Source organism: Mytilus galloprovincialis, chromosome 14 (assembly GCF_965363235.1).
Source record: "Mytilus galloprovincialis chromosome 14, xbMytGall1.hap1.1, whole genome shotgun sequence".
Classification (NCBI taxonomy): Eukaryota; Metazoa; Mollusca; class Bivalvia; order Mytilida; family Mytilidae; genus Mytilus; species Mytilus galloprovincialis.
In genome coordinates this window covers 12519736-12537352 of record NC_134851.1, presented here as the reverse complement: position 1 = coordinate 12537352, position 17617 = coordinate 12519736, and the positions used below count along the sequence as shown (strand labels likewise).

Below are 17617 nucleotides of genomic sequence, written 5' to 3'. Positions count from 1 at the left end.
AAATGTAAAACGAAAGTGTTTTCATTTTTTGTTTTTGATTTCTTAAAAACCAAAATGAAAAACAAAAGATTTCGTTTTTCGTTTTTGATTTCACAAAACGAAAAACGAAAAACAAAAGTATTTTCATTTTTCATTTTTGATTTCTCAACTAACTAAAATCGAAAAATGAAAGTGTTTTCATTTTTCATTTTTGATTTCACAAAAACAAAAAACGAAAAACGAAAAACGAAAGTGTGTTCAATTTATCTTTCCCACACTGTTTTTAATTGTCATTCAAAAAATGACAATGTTGTCATTGAAAGGTGCTTCAGACAATGAAATTATAACAATGTTGTCGATTTTTGTTATATGCCAAAAGGGTGAACATAAAGTTTTGTACTATATAATTTTAATTATTTCTCGATTTATAATGTAAAATGTTTCCTTAATTGTTGTACAGTCATTGATAGAAAATGTTGCTATTGTAAATGTAGGATTTAATAATGTCCTCCATGAAAAAATGTCCACCGGACACATTTTGACAATATTTACCTATTTAATACCCTAGTCCCACTAGGCCACGATCGCACTACGATCTGTGAAAAAAATGCAAATATTGATGATCGTGGTACGATCGTGTAGGTCGCAGGAGACTCAGGTCGCAGTAAGGTCGTACCACGGTCGTGGTGAGGTCTTCAAGATCGTGAAGAGCGTGGACAACTTTGAACATGTTCAAAACAATCGTGGTGCGGTCGTGGCGAAATCAGGTCGTAGTAGAAGCGTAGTGAGAGCGCACTAAGATCGTAGTAAGATCGCAAAGGTCGCTGTACAATCGTAGCGAGAGCGTAGCGAAAGCGTGATTCTATTCGGAGAGACGGCGCTACGATCTCACAGCGACGTTATGACGACCTTACTACGACCATCACGTTCTCACCGCGACCCAACTACGCTTCCACTACGACTATACCACGTTTACACCACGCTGTTCAAGACCATAGTACGATTCTAGCACGCCCTTGCCGTCCTCATCACGCTCTTCTTACGACCTTACTACGTTCACACTACGACCATCATTTCTATTGTCATTTTCACATAAAATATATAAAAAAAACTCCCTAGATTTTGTTTGTCTGAATGTATTTATCCATTTGCTCTAACGGCTCAACGATGCTTCTCGTTTTTATATAGATTAGACCGTTGGTTTTTCCCGTTTAAATGGTTTAACATTAGTATTTTTTGGAGCCCTTTATAGCGTGCTGTTCGGTGTGAACCAAGGCTCCGTATTGAAGGCCGTACCTTGGCCTATAATGGTTTACTTTTATAGATTATTACGTTGATGGAGAGTTGTCTCATTGACACTCATACCACATCTTCCTATATATATTGACACATCTGTGTCATCTCTGCTATCGTTCACTAAAATATCGTCATTTGAGCTTTATGGACCAGCAATAGGTTGTAATTTAGGTTTGATTGGTCATCTCTTGATGACAAGTATTATACTACTTATGTGTATAGTATCAGTTTAATTGGAGTCTGGAGCTGGCATGTCAGTTAACTGCTAGTAGTCTGTTGTTATTTATGTATTATTGTCATTTTGTTTAATATTTTCTTTAGTCACATCTTCTGACATCAGACTCGGACTTCTCTTGAACTGAACTTTAATGTGCGTATTGTCATTGATTGGCTAGAGGTATAGGGGAGGGTTGAGATCTCACAAACATGTTTAACCCCACAAATGTTGCGCCTGTCCCAAGTCAGGAGTCTTGTACTATTTTTAATTTTAGTTTCTTGGAGTTTAGTATGGCGTTCATACTTTGCTCCCTCTGCCTCTACATCAACCCCTACCACCACGCCCACGTGTTCTAGTAGATTTTGCTGGCATGACTGTATTGTTTCCGAGAAATCTCCGTTTTAATCAGAAATAGAAGGAATGGAACTATATTGATATGAAACACGATATTGACGGTATTGCTGATAACGTAGTAAGATCGCGGTATGAACGTAGTATAATCGTGGTAAGAACGTGCTATAATCGCAGTAAGATCGTGTTGCAATCGGATAACTCGTGGTATGGTCGTAGTGAGAGCGTGAAGAGCGTAGAAAGATCTTTATAAGCGTAGTGAGGTCGCAGAATAAGCGCGATGAGAACGTGGTTTAATCGTAGCGGGATCGTTGTAGAAGCGTAATTAGGACGTAGTAGCATCGTGAAAGCAACGAAAATTAACATTTTCATGCCGTTCATACCGCGATCTCACCACGATCTAAATTTATTTTAGATCGCGGTGAGCGTGGTGCGATCGTGGTCTAGTGGGACTGGGGCTTAAATGTGTCCTAGACACAATTTCCTATGAAAACATGTCCTCAGGTATGAAAAAGTGTCCATGAAAATGGACATTATTCACTACCATAATATTGTCCAGGTGGACATTTTTTTCACAGGACATTGTGTCCGCCAGGGCATTTTTTGATATTTTGATATGATTAAAGTATTAAATGATATCCATTGCCTAATTTGTTATTACTCGACGCATTTTAACTTTAATTGAGAACTTGAATTAATTGTTACTTTGACATAAAAATTGTCTCATTGGCACTCATACCATCCTTATCTTCATATCTATATTTTTAATATAATTATATACGGATCATATACATGTTAGATGCTGTTCCATTTTATTTTCCTTCGAGGCCACAATTAAATAACATTCACTACGAAAATTTGTTCTGCAGATGGACCATATTTCAAAACTGTTGCTGTAAAATGCTGTCCACTTAGGAGACAATATTTTATGGCAATGGACATTATTTATTTTCTATTGCCTTCTTATCTGACATAATAAATATAGTAAAGTCCTTCAGATTTAATTTTACACTTCCTTCTTATTGTTATTCTTTCATTGTCATTGCCATTTGCTGGGTATTTCTTAGAACTTAAATTTCTCTATATTCACTTCCATCCATTATTTATTTGTTTACATTTGAATATTGATCAATTTCTCATCAATCCTTCATATTTTAATTAAAATTAAAGTATAATAAAACTTTGTAATGACCTTTGTATTACTTCCCTTGGAGGACACAATTTAATAGCAACTACTATGAAAATTTGTCCTGTGAGTGGACACTATTTCATATTGTTAGCAGTAAAAATCTGTCCTTTTGAGGGACACCATTCCATGGCAATGGACATTATTAATAAATACCAAATTTCAATGAAAAAGTGTCCATATGGACACTTTTCCATAGGACACTATTATGTCTAACATAAACACCCCTGTATTCATTCAACATAATGTAGACAAAATAGACCGCATGACAGTGGCGGATCCAGAGGGGGGTTCCGGGGGTCCGCACCCCCCCCTTTATTTTGGCCGATCAATGCATTTGAATCGGGACATATGTTTGCACCCCCCCCCTGCACCCCCCCTTTGTCCTGGGCTAGCACCCCCCCTTTCGAAAATTCCTGCATCCGCCACTGCATGACTTCTGAATTGAACTACGGTGGTAAAGTAATCAAAGACTTTCAAATTACCTTGTTTATATCTTTGATAAAGAATTAATTATCATATTTAAATATTAAACGAATCACAAATTTAAATTGTACAATATAATATTATATAAAGGTGGTACAAATAAATAGATTGATGACAACATCACACTAACAAGGGAGGTAACTACTTTTAAAACAGACACGAAAACTAGCCCGGTCGTTAAAATATACATGCACAGTGGTTGTGAGATCAATATTATTTTAATCGAAGAAAATGTCGACGGATGCAAAAGTCTTTATCTATCTGAACAATATGGGTGGGTGAACTTTACTTTTAAGTTTAGAAAGGTCGATCCAAGATTATTAGAATTCATTACCAAGTATGGAAAGCCTCAGCTGTCATATATTAGAGATTTACATAACGTTATGCTGAAGCTTCCATTGTAAAGTTAATACAGCGTGATGATGAATTAAATCATCAAAATGAAAACTTTAAATAATAAGATGCTAAGTTGAATCTGCGTTGTGTTGACTTGCAACTTCAAGTGTTGATGTTGTGATATCATCGTGGTAAGCCACGGCGTTATGGTGATATGATTATAACACGTAACGTTGAGTCGAAACTACATATTGTTAAGGTATTCGGCCCATAATTAGCCAATATACAACAAGCAAAATAATTTACATTTTTATCAAGGATTGTAAGTTGGGGGGTCTAAGAGTTCTTACTATGAAATAAAAATCCGCAAAATATTTGAGGTTAACAGCAGAGCTGAGTTACAGTGCCCCCCCTTTTTTGTCCTCAAATGCCAAATAAGGGGTTCAAATAGTATGTAATTTTAAGAAATCTATATAGTATAATTTACTAATCTATCTTTTAAAAGGAACCTTACATGTAACCTTGTAAAATTAAACATAAAAAATAAATTGTTTTTTTGCTATTCTATTTTTAGAACTGTGTTATTGTTACTAATAATAGAAAAAGGAGAAAAGTATAAAATTTGTCAATTTTATATCTTCACTAGTTCAAAAATGAATGTTTTAGCAGAGCATTAAAAAATGACATTTAAATTAACACATTGTTCCATCCTAAAAAAAAATTTTAGAAACTTTTACCGTACCAATTTCGAGAAATTTTGATCTAGAATGTCAAGGTCACAGTTCGTAAATGGAGACTTGGTATCCCTGTTCTGATGTTTTTTGGTATAATTTATGTAAATCTTTAGCAAAATTTACCATACTTCATATAATCTTATAATAAGAATAAACTATGATATTTATGACATGTAAAGTTCAAAAGGTCAAAGGTCAAGGTCATTTTTGGAGCTAAAATCAACAAAAATCTCCTTTTTTGCTAAATTTTCAAAAGTGTATCTACCTATTGGTCCAATAATCTTCACAACCTTTGTAAATAAAGACCATTTGATGATATTCAAAAGATCATGGTTTGGTTTCAACCTGTAGGGGTCAACAGGTCAAAAGGTCAAGTAATCTTAGGAGCTAAAATTAGACAATGACCTCCTTTTTTGTTCAATTTTCTACAGTAAACTTACCTTTATGTACTATAATCTTTCATTACATTTGTTAATTATGATAACTTTATGATATGCATTAGATAAAGGATTAGCTTCAACCTTGAGGTCAAAAGTTCAAAGGTCAAGGTAATGTTAGGACCTGAAATATCAAAATTCTCTCCTTTTTGTTCATATTTCAAAAGTATATAATAAAAAAGATGTGGTATGATTGCCAATGAGACAACTCTCTACAAGAGACCAAAATGACACAGAAATTAACAGTTATAGGTAACTGTACGGCCTTCAACAATGAGCAAAGCCTATACCGCATAGTCAGCTATAAAAGGCCCTAAATGACAATGTAAAACAATTCAAACGAGAAAACTCACGGCCTTATTTTAAAAAAAAATGATCAAAAAACAAATATTTTACACACAAACAAACCACAACCACTGAATATCAGGCTCCTGACTTGGGACAGACACATACATACATAATGTGGCTGGGTTAAACATGTTGGACAATATTTATAGTTTTGCTACATGTTTTCGATTTTGTCCAATGTGCAACACCAGACATCACATGACAGCATTAGGGCTCAGACTGAGGATGCATTTTCTTATATTTCACACCAGCATTAACTAGAGCTCATTAAAAAATACCCCATCATTCCTGTTCAACATTGAACTCAGTTAGGTTAATTATCTCCCATGAAATATTTCAGAAAGTGTTTATCCTACTTCATGCACATAATAAATAATAGAAATAATCTTCTTCAATGATATTAATAAACTCTATCACATTTCAATATTTATTTGTACATTATCATGAAAGTATAACATGGTCATGATGGTTCAAAGGATACAAATAAATATTATCATATCTATATACACAATGGACAATCAATATTAAATCTTTTGAATATTAACATTGATCAATAAACCATGACAATGAGATCAGGATCAATCATACAGTATACCAAATTAAGCAGACCTATTGCTTTTTGAATCTGATACATGGACCTGACCATGGGTACATTTTTTCACCGATCCATGAAATGTGGTCAATGTCAAGGGAAAACAGTTTTACAGACATGAGGAACTTTCAATTCATGCTCATTGCAAGTATAGATATCATATTATTCATAAGAGAGAGAATTAACATTAAAAACATAAATAAAAATTGCTGAGTTCAAAATATCTGTTATGCAGCAACAACTTTTCTCTTTAGTCTAAGGTTGGTCAAATCCCACAAAATTCCTGTTATGTCTTCAGCCCCTGATGGCATTGGAGCTTTTAGAACCACATTATATCAATACTGGCTGCCAGTTTCATATTCTATCTCTTTGATATGAGAGATAACATCTTGCCTAACTGGAAGTAAAAAAGAAAATTCATCACAAATTAATTAAAACTTTTAAATTTAGCATTCTGAAGAAGAAAAATATCACTATAGTATATGGTTGAAAGCAATCTGACTACCAAATGTGTATATGTGTTACAACACTGAGGGATGTTCCAGAAATAAATGTAGGGGGAGAGGGGGTCAGAAGACACTTTTTATTTCACCCCCACCATGCATAATCTTTCATTTGTCATTTCAGTGCCTTTTATAGCTGAATATGCGGTATGGGCTTTGCTCATTGTTGAAGGCCTTACAATGACCTGTAGCTGCTAATTTCTGTGTCACTTGGTTTCTTGTGGAGAGTTGTATCTTTGGCAATCATATGACATCTTCTTTTGTTTATAAATAGGGGTATTAAAAAAAAGATTGTAAAGTTCTAGATTTCTTTTTTCTTTTTTTTAATAGAAGTCATTGACTTTCAAAATATACACTACAGCTCAGGTGGATTTTGCTTTGTCCGACCGTTCACAGTGGGAGTGGGCAAACTTTCTAGCTTGTCAACTCTGCCCACCCATAGGAATGGGCATGCAATTTCTTTTGTTTAATTAAAAGACTTTCAAGTACAATCAATGGAAAAAAGCAGATAAGCATTAGATATCAATATTTTAACAAAAAAGAGATTATAGCTGGAGTGGGCTGGTGGAAAAAGCAAAATCCACCCATGCTGTTGTGTAGCACTGTTCAAACATAATTGATTAAATGTTAGCTAACATACTCAATCAGTTCAAAGTCCATTACAATGAAGGATGTAGATGTATTCATAGGTCCCTCAACATTTGAAAATGTCTGCTTTGGTGTGGCATTTGGTATCTGGTGGATATATCTGCATCTTGATCTCACATGCTAATTTCTACAAGAAGCAAATTATAGTTTAACAAATATGTAAACAGCAGAATAATCTGAGTTCACTTAGTAATAGGCATTTTTAGTTTGATAATGGGTAATTTTTTAATAAGATTACATCTAAATGTAGTTTATCCCTGCTACATTCTGTATGTGCCTGTCCCAAGTCAGGAACCAGTAATTCAGTAGTTGTATTTTAATGCTGTATAACCAATAATTCAGTAGTTGTATTTTAATGCTATATAACCAATAATTCAGTAGTTGTATTTAGTCTTCTCCTTTGAATTATTTAAATTTATAGCTGATTATGTAGTATGGGTTTGTCTTATTGTGTAAGGTTGTATGGTGACTTAAAGTGGTTCTTTTATATGTCATGTGAAGTACGTGTATTGGGGAAAGTTTTCATATTGGCAATCATACCACATCTTCTTATTTTCAAAATGGCTTTGTACCTATGCAAGCATTATGAATATTTCATCCAACTTTATAGATTTAATTTTCAAACTCTATCCATTATAAGATAAATCATGGACAAACAGAGAAACAAATAGACTAAAATTCTGATAGTACTAAGTAGTTATCAGCTTTTAAACAGTTTAGATAACTCTCTAATACATGTAAACATGGAACATGTACATATGTGTTCATGTTTCATATCTATCTTTTTAAAGACAAGGCATATAATATACATGATACATGTATAACATGTTAACACGAACATGTATCTTAGAAAACTGCTCTATTTATTACCTATTCCTGGCATCTGTGTTTGTCTGTGTATTAGGTAAATGTAGCATAAGTTCTCCACAGTCATTAACAAGGTTAATTAGCATCTCTGAAATTTAAAAAGTTCCTTGTCATCATTGATACATTGATCATGTACATATAAATATACAAATGTAAATAAAAATTGGTTATACAATGTTAATTGTATCTACATATAAGTTAAGTTCAGACATGTTTCAAATAATTTTAGGTACAAATGTACAACCATTTATTCCATTCATTTATCAATGACACTACAACAATTGACAACAAAATTGCTATCAATCTGAACACAAAAAAAAACCTGTGTATTAGTTAATGAAAATACACACGATTAGTCTTTATACATGTATCATGTTTTGATTATTTACTGACCCCTAATGTACATTTAAATTAACAGTGACAGATGGCAGAAATACATATAGAACTGTACAAATTACATTCAAGGTACATGTATCTTCATGATAATATAAATGAAAGAAGAGTTATACATGTATTCTACATTTCTTGGGATGATAATCAAAAATATCTCAGATAATCTGCAACTTACCTAATCAATTGTGTTTTGTAGGTTTGGAGGGATTAATGTCACATCTTTAACAGGAATGGTTTCTCTAAAAAATGAAATATAAATTTCTGTTAGAAAAATGTTCTTCATTTAGATAGCACATAGATAAGGAATGTATATATGTAGCAGTACAATGTACATGTACATGTACATCATTTGTACATGTATGTATGTACAAATGATGTTTGTTAGTTTGTAATACAAATTTTCTTACCAAATATAATAAAGTGAAAACTGGACATATATTAAAAAACACATACATTTTATAATAAAATAATATTTGTTGTAAAAATGTTATTTGCCAATGTACATGTACATGATGTAATAAAAAGAATAAATAATCAAAGAATTCAAATATTGAAAAGCTTTACAACTTGTGACCTTACAACGCTGAACAGGGACAATGCACCTTGGTGAACTTGTGTCTTATTGGCTCAGTCGTTGAATATTTGTCTGTATTTAAATTTTTCGACTAGTTACATGTATTGTATAAAAAAAAATAAGTATAGTATGTATACATGTATCACATTAAAATGGGAAGTACATGTACATTGTTTTGTACATGTAAAGTATCAACTTCTTCTTACATTCATAGAAATGAAACAGAAAAAACTCCCAGATATATACATGTATGGACGGTCAATTGTTTGTTTGCTCTTCATTTATGTTTTTTTGTATCCTACATGTACATCATGTACATGAGCATTTGACTTTTAATCAAATACTGATTAAATTATTAGATGATTTTTAGATGGATATTATCAAATATATTAATATAGTCATACTACTAAGTATATACATGTATCAATTAATTAGTGTTGTGGCAGTGTCTGTGTCAATGTCACGTGACAAGTTTAACAGCCATTGATGGTTCATGTTACATGATGATCATACATGTACATTGTATGTGTACCATGTCAATTCAACTTTTGATCATGTTGAAGGGTAGCCTTGGCTTGAATCCCTCAATTATCTGATAGCATGCATGTTTTCCTATTTAATTCTACTGCACTTTTGTTTAATGCATTCTTGCAATTGTTATCAATATGTTTGTATTTGTTTTTTGCCTTGACTTGGGTGTTTGTTCCTAAATTATTACAAACATATAAACTGACCGACCTGGATTATTTTTTAAATAATCATTTTTTTCATACATGTATCTAGTTTAGAACACTATGGCATCTAACGGCTGTTTTGTCAGACTAGCTGGTGTCGTTTGGCATAATTAACATGACAATGTTGTCCAACTCAAGTTTGGTTTGTAAATGCAAATTACCTGGCACCTGCTCAAAGTTTTACACTGAAGCTTGGCATCAGCTTGGCCTTTGGTTTACTAGTTTCTTCATGTTAGAAACCATAAGAAAGTCGGTTCAATTCCATCCAGATATACACTTAACATATGAATACAGAACTTTAAAACATAAAAATGAACGATCCATTCAAATCGTCTCCCAGGGCAGATCGCCAGATAAAAAGGACAAGTGCGTGATGTGTTTACATTCCTTCTATCAACGAATCTTCCTATGCCGGTACAACATATTTGACAACCAGTTGCATCCAAACTGCACACATTATTTCCGCATCACGATAAGACGAAGAGACTTAAATCGGCGTACTTTTTTTGGTAAAACGCCTTCGTCTGTCTTGGCAGCCGACCGAGTCGTCCATATTTGTTCACCATAACTGGACAATTTATAGAAAAAATGAGCGTTTACTCTATAGTTAATGAAAATATACTTCAATTAAACCTTTCTGATATTTTAATCGTCATTTTAAAAATAATAACTATACTTTCGCTTACTAGGCGGAAAATACCGAGGTCTTGAAAAATTTACACCTCGGTAAACTCCGGAAAATTTTCCGTACATCTTTATTATGGGTCGGATACCTTAAGTTGACATTGCACGATGTAAACTTAATACTCGATAAAGCTTAGACGTACTCTTAGATTGCTAGGATAACAAATAAAACGAAAAGTTGAACTTTATGATGTTGACTTATTATTGATGAATGTAAAGTTTAGATATCACAACGTTATATCATTATAATGTCACGATAGGCTTATCATAATGTATGTAGACTTTAAACTACACGATTTAAAGCTAAACTAGCATACTGTTATGTTACTTTAATGTCACGATAAGCTAACCATACAATATGCTCACTAAAAATTACACGACGTAAAGTTGAAAGTACGTGTTGTTGAGCAAGGATTGCACAAGGTTAAATCAGTATTATGTCATGATAAGCTACCAATTCAATATGCTCACTAGAAATTACACGACGTACAGTTGAAAGTACGTGTTGTTGAGCTAGGATTGCACAATGTTAAATCAGTATTATGTCACGATAAGTTAACCATACAATATGCTCACTAGAAATTACACGACGTACAGTTGAAAGTACGTGTTGTTGAGCTAGCTATAGGATTGCACAATGTTAAATCAATATTATGTCACGATAAGCTAACCATACAATATGCTCACTAGAAATTACACGACGTAAAGTTGAAAGTACGTGTTGTTGAGCTAGGATTGCACATTGTTAAATCAGTATTATGTCATGATAAGCTACCAATGCAATATGCTCACTAGAAATTACACGACGTACAGTTGAAAGTACGTGTTGTTGAGCTAGGATTGCACAATGTTAAATCAGTATTATGTCATGATAAGCTACAGTGGAGATCAGTTCTAACCTCTCATTAGAACTGTCAGACTAATCTGTCATAGAACTGTTCTAACCTGTCCTAGAACAGTTCTAGCTAGAACAGTTCTACCCTAGAACTGTTCTAAGTAGAACTGTCAGAATCAGTTCTAGGTAGAACTGACCAAATCAGTTCTAGGTAGAACTGTCAGGATCAGTTCTAGGGTAGAACTGTCAGGATCAGTTCTAGGGTAGAACTGTCAGGATCAGTTCTAGGTAGAACTGACCAAATCAGTTCTAACCGTAGAACTGTCAGCAGAACTGACTAAATCAGTTCTAACCGTAGAACTGACCAAACCTGTCAGGATTGTAGAACAGTTCTAAATGACGTCACTGCAGTTAGGGCATCTCTCGAGTCGCCATTCAGTGTTATTATTATCGTTGATAAAGCCACACGCAAAATGCCTCCCGTCATAGTTAACCGAATTTCAATGTATATGAGACAGCGAATAGTTAATATGCGCCAAAGTGGAAAATCGTATGTGAAGATTTCCAGTATTTTATCCGACACTGAGGGAGTTTCTATTTCAAGAGAGGGCATCGGGAAATTTTAAACCCGTTTCCGTGCAAATGGCACTCTTAGTGATCCACCAAAGGCAGCTGGTCGGAGGAAAACCCTGCAAGAAAGACACTTCGTCTTTATAGACGAAAAAATCCATGCCGACAGGGAGATTTCGGCACAGGAACTGACAAGAGAAATTAATACTCGTTTTCACATAAACATAAGTGTGGCAACAATCAAAAGAGCCAGGAAGAGTCTTGGGTGGACACGTTCGGCGACACAATACTGTCAGATGGTTAGACATCAGAACAAACCAAAGAGACTGGACCATGCATTGAGATGCCTCGCAGACAATGAACAATTTGATGATGTTATTTTCACTGACGAGACCACAGTTAAAATTCAAACCACAACAGGAAGATCATTTAGGAAGGAAGGGGAGCCAGTCATAAAGACAGCTAAACCAAAGCATCCATATCAGGTAAGCATAAATGTACACTTTCCGTATTGTATTCTTGACTTATCCAACTCGATTTTATATTTACACATTTTAGTAGATACGACAGTGTCAGTAACTAGGACGAGGCCATAAAAGCTTTTTAAAAAAACGTACAAATCAACCATGGCAAAATAAAACAAAAGGTAAACATAAAGTCATGTGTTGTTCAATCATAAAAAACACTGGTAAAGGTATTAAGGTTTACAAAAGGAGAATGCAGGCAGCAAGAGGCGGAATTAGACATTTTAATAGGGGGCTCCACCAACCAACATGACCAAGGAGAAGGGAGGTGATTCCAAATATATGTCCCCATTCAAATGGCTTGATCGTCAACCCCTATTATAATCAGAGTCTATCATCATACCTGCCAACTGTCACTATTGGCGGGGGATTTCCCCAATGGAGGCTCCCAAATCGAAATTTGTAAAGAGCAATTGTGTCCACAATTTTAACAAAACAATTAATTTTACAATGAATTGAGGCATATAAAAGTATGAAGAAGCCAAAAAACAACATGACACTGAATTTGAAGGCCCCCTTGAAGGTTTTTTAGGAGTATGGCAGCCATCTTGCACGCAAAACCCCCATGGGCATTTTGAAAACTTGGCAGGTATGTATCATGTCCATAAACTGTTCTTTGGCAAGTCAGCAAAATCCCTCAAGTATTATCATGATTATGGGGCAGTCTGGTGGGCAAGATTCAATAATATCTTCAAACTATTACATGCGAGGGGGTGGGATCTACTTCATTATCGGACCACAGATGAGTTATAACGTTGTGATTGGTTAAACGCCCTCACATGGTGACCCCCTATGAGACCGTATGGGGTTAGTAAGTTTCATATGGAGTTCATGACACGTTAATGAAGACGTCATCTATTAATGTTGTTGTGTTTCATTGTTTATTTTCAACAAAACGCCGCAGAAAAAGTCCAGCGTCCGATGAATTAGTTATACGGTTAACTACTGACCCCTACGGATCCATAGAGGGTGAATAAAATTCATAGGGGATTCGGCCTCAGGCCTCACCCCTTATGGATTTTACTAACCCTCTATGGATCCGTAGGGGGTCAGTGGCGAACCATATAACTTATAATATGTTTTTGGTAGGAGTGTTTGAGTATAGCTGAGACATCACACATCCCAACCTTTTCATATATTTTGTATATCTGACATGTATATCAAAATATATATACCCTGTCGTATATTTATGAACAACAAATAGACCTATACATACATTGTATAAATGGATAAAAGATATATTGCCGTTCCCTTTCAAAACTTGCTGACACTTTTGAGATTCCTATTTATAATTGTAATCTTATTTCCTGTTTACATTTCTGAATTTTAGTTTGCACAGTTAGGTGCAAAAGTTAAAAATGTGATTAACAGCATCAACACTAGTGGAATAGTTCAACCCATGAAAATATTTCATACATGTGAAGATTAATAGAGAGATAAACTGATATGGCAACTGTCTGATACATTCACAACTGTGGTTTTAACCACACCCAAAAGATTCGGACTTCTTTAATTTTTCCGACACTTATGATATCATACAATCCTCCAAGGCAAGTTGAAAACCCTGTCAAATTGATATATTAATTTAAATTTTGCACCCTTTTCATATATATATATATATATACATATATATAATGAAGCTTGTAAAAGTCACCTATTCCAGAGGCTCATCTCTACCACTGATTACATAACAAGTAGCCTTCCCCTGGATTATACATGTAGTCTTGCAATATTTTTATGTTTTTATTCAGCAATAAAGTTCTTAGTAATGCATTTTATCTACTATTTGATTTTGCTATTACTCTGCAGTCAGTGTAGTGAACAATTATAAATTGATCATGTTTAAAAAAAAATGTTACATGTATAACATTCTATTTAAAAAAAAGATATATGACTTAAAGTGTTTAATTAATTTTAGGTACATGTTTGGGGAGGCATTTCTAGGAGGGGAGCAACTGGCCTGTATATATTTACATCAATAATAGACAGTATTGTGTACCAGGGCATTTTAACACAGAAACTGGTTCCATTCATACAGCAACAGTATCCAAATGGCCATCGCTTTATGCAGGACAATGACCCGAAACATGTTAGCAGATCTACAAAGGCTTTCATGCAGAATAATGGCATTAACCATTGGGTAACTCCACCAGAAAGCCCAGACATGAATCCTATAGAACATCTTTGGGGATCACTGAAATATCACATAAGGTTAGTATTCTTTAGTATAAAAAAGAAGATGTGGTATGATTTCCAATGAGACAACTCTCCACAAGAGACCAAAATGTCACAGAAATTAACAACTTTTGGTCATCTTACAAGCTTCAACAATGAGCAAAGCCCATACCGCATAGTCAGCTATTTAAGGCCCCTAAATGACTCCTTAGAAAATGAGAAGCCATTTAACTTATATGTCTAAAAATTAATGCAGTAATAAATGAAATCCGAGTTTCCAACAGTAACAATTATGACAATAGACTATAAAGTAAAGAAAATATAAAAAAAAGAAGATGTGGTATGATTTCTAAGAGACCAAAAGAGACAGACACAGAAATAATCAACTATAGGTCAACGTACCTGCAACAATGAGCAAAGCCTATACCGCATAGTTAACTATAGAAGGCCTCAAATTAAAGTGTAAAACAATTCGAACGAGAAAACTGAATGCCTGATTTATTTTGGAATTTTGGATCCTCAATGCTCTTCAACTTTGTACTTGTTTGGCTTTATAAATATTTTGATATGAGCATCACTGATGAGTCTTGTGTAGACGAAACGTGCGTCTGGCGTACAAAATTATAATCCTGGTACCTTTGATAACTATTATGTAAAAAAAATAAAACAAAAAACAAATATGTAACACTAAACAAAATAATGTTTTACAGGAGGAGAAAGAAACCTACCAACCAACAAGAGTTACTTGATGGAATTCAAGAGTTTTGGGATACCGTAACGCCCGCTGTATGTTGCAGATACATAGACCATCTTTTCAAGGTTGTACCAAAAGTTGTGGATGTAAATGGTGAAGCAAGTGGATATTGAACATTGTAAACAGCTTGTTATGATTTATGTAATGATGCATTAGATAGACTTTCCCAGGGACTAGAACCCATATTTCTATACTGTATTGGTATTTTATACCTTTTTTTATAAACCAAAAGGAAGTTTTCCAGAACTGTGCTGTTGTTTACATTTTCTTAACTTAGTATAAATCCAGTGAAAATATTTTATAAGTTATTTTCTATAGTTTCTATCGATTATTGCAGTTTTTCTCATAACTTCCTTTTTTTCTTTTACTGGTGAGAGAATTTTTCCTGTCAGCTAGATTATGAGGTTTGAACTCTAGTCTAATTTTTCATACACCCAAACTGCCTCAATGGAAAGAAATTCTGTGATGAAAAGGGGAACAGTTTTTATGTGATCTTTATAACATAACAATATATTGAAATTGTATATATTGTAGATTTTCTTTTTAAGTTGTACTTGTATTGTGTTTTTACCTTTTAATGTTATCTTATTGTATACTAGATTCAAGATGATAATGTAATTTTTGGAGGTTTTATATGTTTAAATGTTATTTTTAAAAGTAGATTTATCATGTTCATAAGGTTATTTGAAAACAACAAAATCAAGTACATAAGTATCAACAAAAATGCATGTTTGCCTTAATCTATGAAATTTGTATCCTTGTAAATAATTCAATCTACAGTAATTGTTTATATCTGTTTAATGGTAATTTCACACCATTTTATTTTTTTATATGTCTGCTAAAAATGTGTTAGTATGTTGCTATCACATCGTGGATGTCTGCAGACTCTGCTGTATCAGACCCCACCTGTTTAGGGTTAAACATCTGCTGTCGTATCAACCTGCCCTCATTAAATCATTTTATTTAAATTTTTACATTGCATTTTCATCATAATATAACCAACAAATTGTCATTACTTTACATACAAGAAACCTGCGTAGTAGAGCTTGCAGATTTAGTGTTTCTTCAGATGGTTTATGCAATACATGTACATATCTTGGTTCCTATTTTTTTATGATGTTGCAAACTTCAAGCACCTGATAAGAACTTACTTGAGTCTTGGGATCTCGAGAAATATTATCTAAAGTCATAAACCATGCATTTATGTATGTTTCCAATCTACAGAACAGAATTGATTTAATAAACTTATTTGAAAGTGTACTTCTGTTTTCAGTTTTATTCATTCTTTCTCAAACTTGCCTTTTCATTACATCCGTCCATTGTTTAGGAATCATTACATTTAATTAAGTTCTAGAAATTTGTTGAATGTCTTCATTGATTGATTGATTGTTGGTGTTTTAATGTTTTTTAAGCACCACTTTCAGGGTTATTTCGTGGCGGTCAGTTTTTTTTTTTGGTGGAGGAAGTGGTAGTGCCTTGCGAAAACCATGACCGTCAATAGGAAAACTGACAATTCTAGCCAATTAAGATTGAGTGGAGTGCACCCACACAAGCTAGATTCTAACTCACCTACTCAGTCTGGCTAGTGATGACAGTAGTAAATACTTAGAACATTTTGCCATAAAGGCCCTTGAGAGTCGATTCATCAGCCTGAAAACTGTTGACTGTTAAGATATTTAAAAATAGTTTGATTTCTTTGACTAAGCTACATGTTGTGAAAACTTATGAAAGATCAAAATCAGTATTTCAACATGTCAATGGGAAAATAACATCATTAAAGTTTAAACAGTGGAAAGAATCGAAACACAATTCATGTCAAAGAACAACAACATGACCAAAGACAAAAAGGAGAATATAGCCTAAGACCAAAAATGAGCCCTCAACATAACCAGAAATCTTTAACCCAGAGGCTTTCAGACCATCAGTCTGTTTGAAAATAAACTAAGCTTTGGTCTGTTTGTTAGATTCTAGATCTCTAGGTTATATAAATTTGGAGTTTGAATTGCTCCTCAGACGCTTAATGTCTGTTTCAATTGAAACTAGTGTACATGAAGAATTGAGAACAACCGTTTTATGCTCTTTGTTTGTCACTTCCAACATAATTTATCACATAACTGTATGTGCCTGTTCATAGTACGAGGAATCATAATTTTGGTGCTATGCAGAATTGATTTTGCTAATTTGCTTATTGTTGAAGGCTGTAATGTGTGACTGATAGATGCTGATATCTATGCTTTTTTGGTCATTTAGTGATGGCTGTTTTATTAAGTCTATCAGGAGCCTGTAATTCAGTGGTTGTCGGTTGTTTATGTGTTACTTATTTGTTTTTCGTTTATTTTTTTTACATAAATAAGGCCGTTAGTTTTCTCGTTTGAATTGTTTTACATCGTCTTA

General features: G+C 33.8%; 2 long non-coding RNA genes across 2 annotated transcripts; one reads left to right on the top strand and one right to left on the bottom strand.

Moving 5' to 3' along the window:
* Window positions 1-5783: 5783 nt before the first annotated feature.
* On the bottom strand, window positions 5784-10234 carry LOC143058726 (uncharacterized). Its single transcript, XR_012973212.1, has 5 exons — window positions 9843-10234; window positions 8549-8612; window positions 7984-8068; window positions 7106-7240; window positions 5784-6359 (listed from the first exon to the last, which is right to left on the bottom strand). It is a non-coding gene; the product is annotated as an uncharacterized LOC143058726 (long non-coding RNA).
* Window positions 10235-14363: 4129 nt separating this feature from the next.
* On the top strand, window positions 14364-16483 carry LOC143058480 (uncharacterized). The gene is made up of 2 exons (XR_012973082.1): window positions 14364-14505; window positions 15180-16483. It is a non-coding gene; the product is annotated as an uncharacterized LOC143058480 (long non-coding RNA).
* Window positions 16484-17617: the final 1134 nt, after the last annotated feature.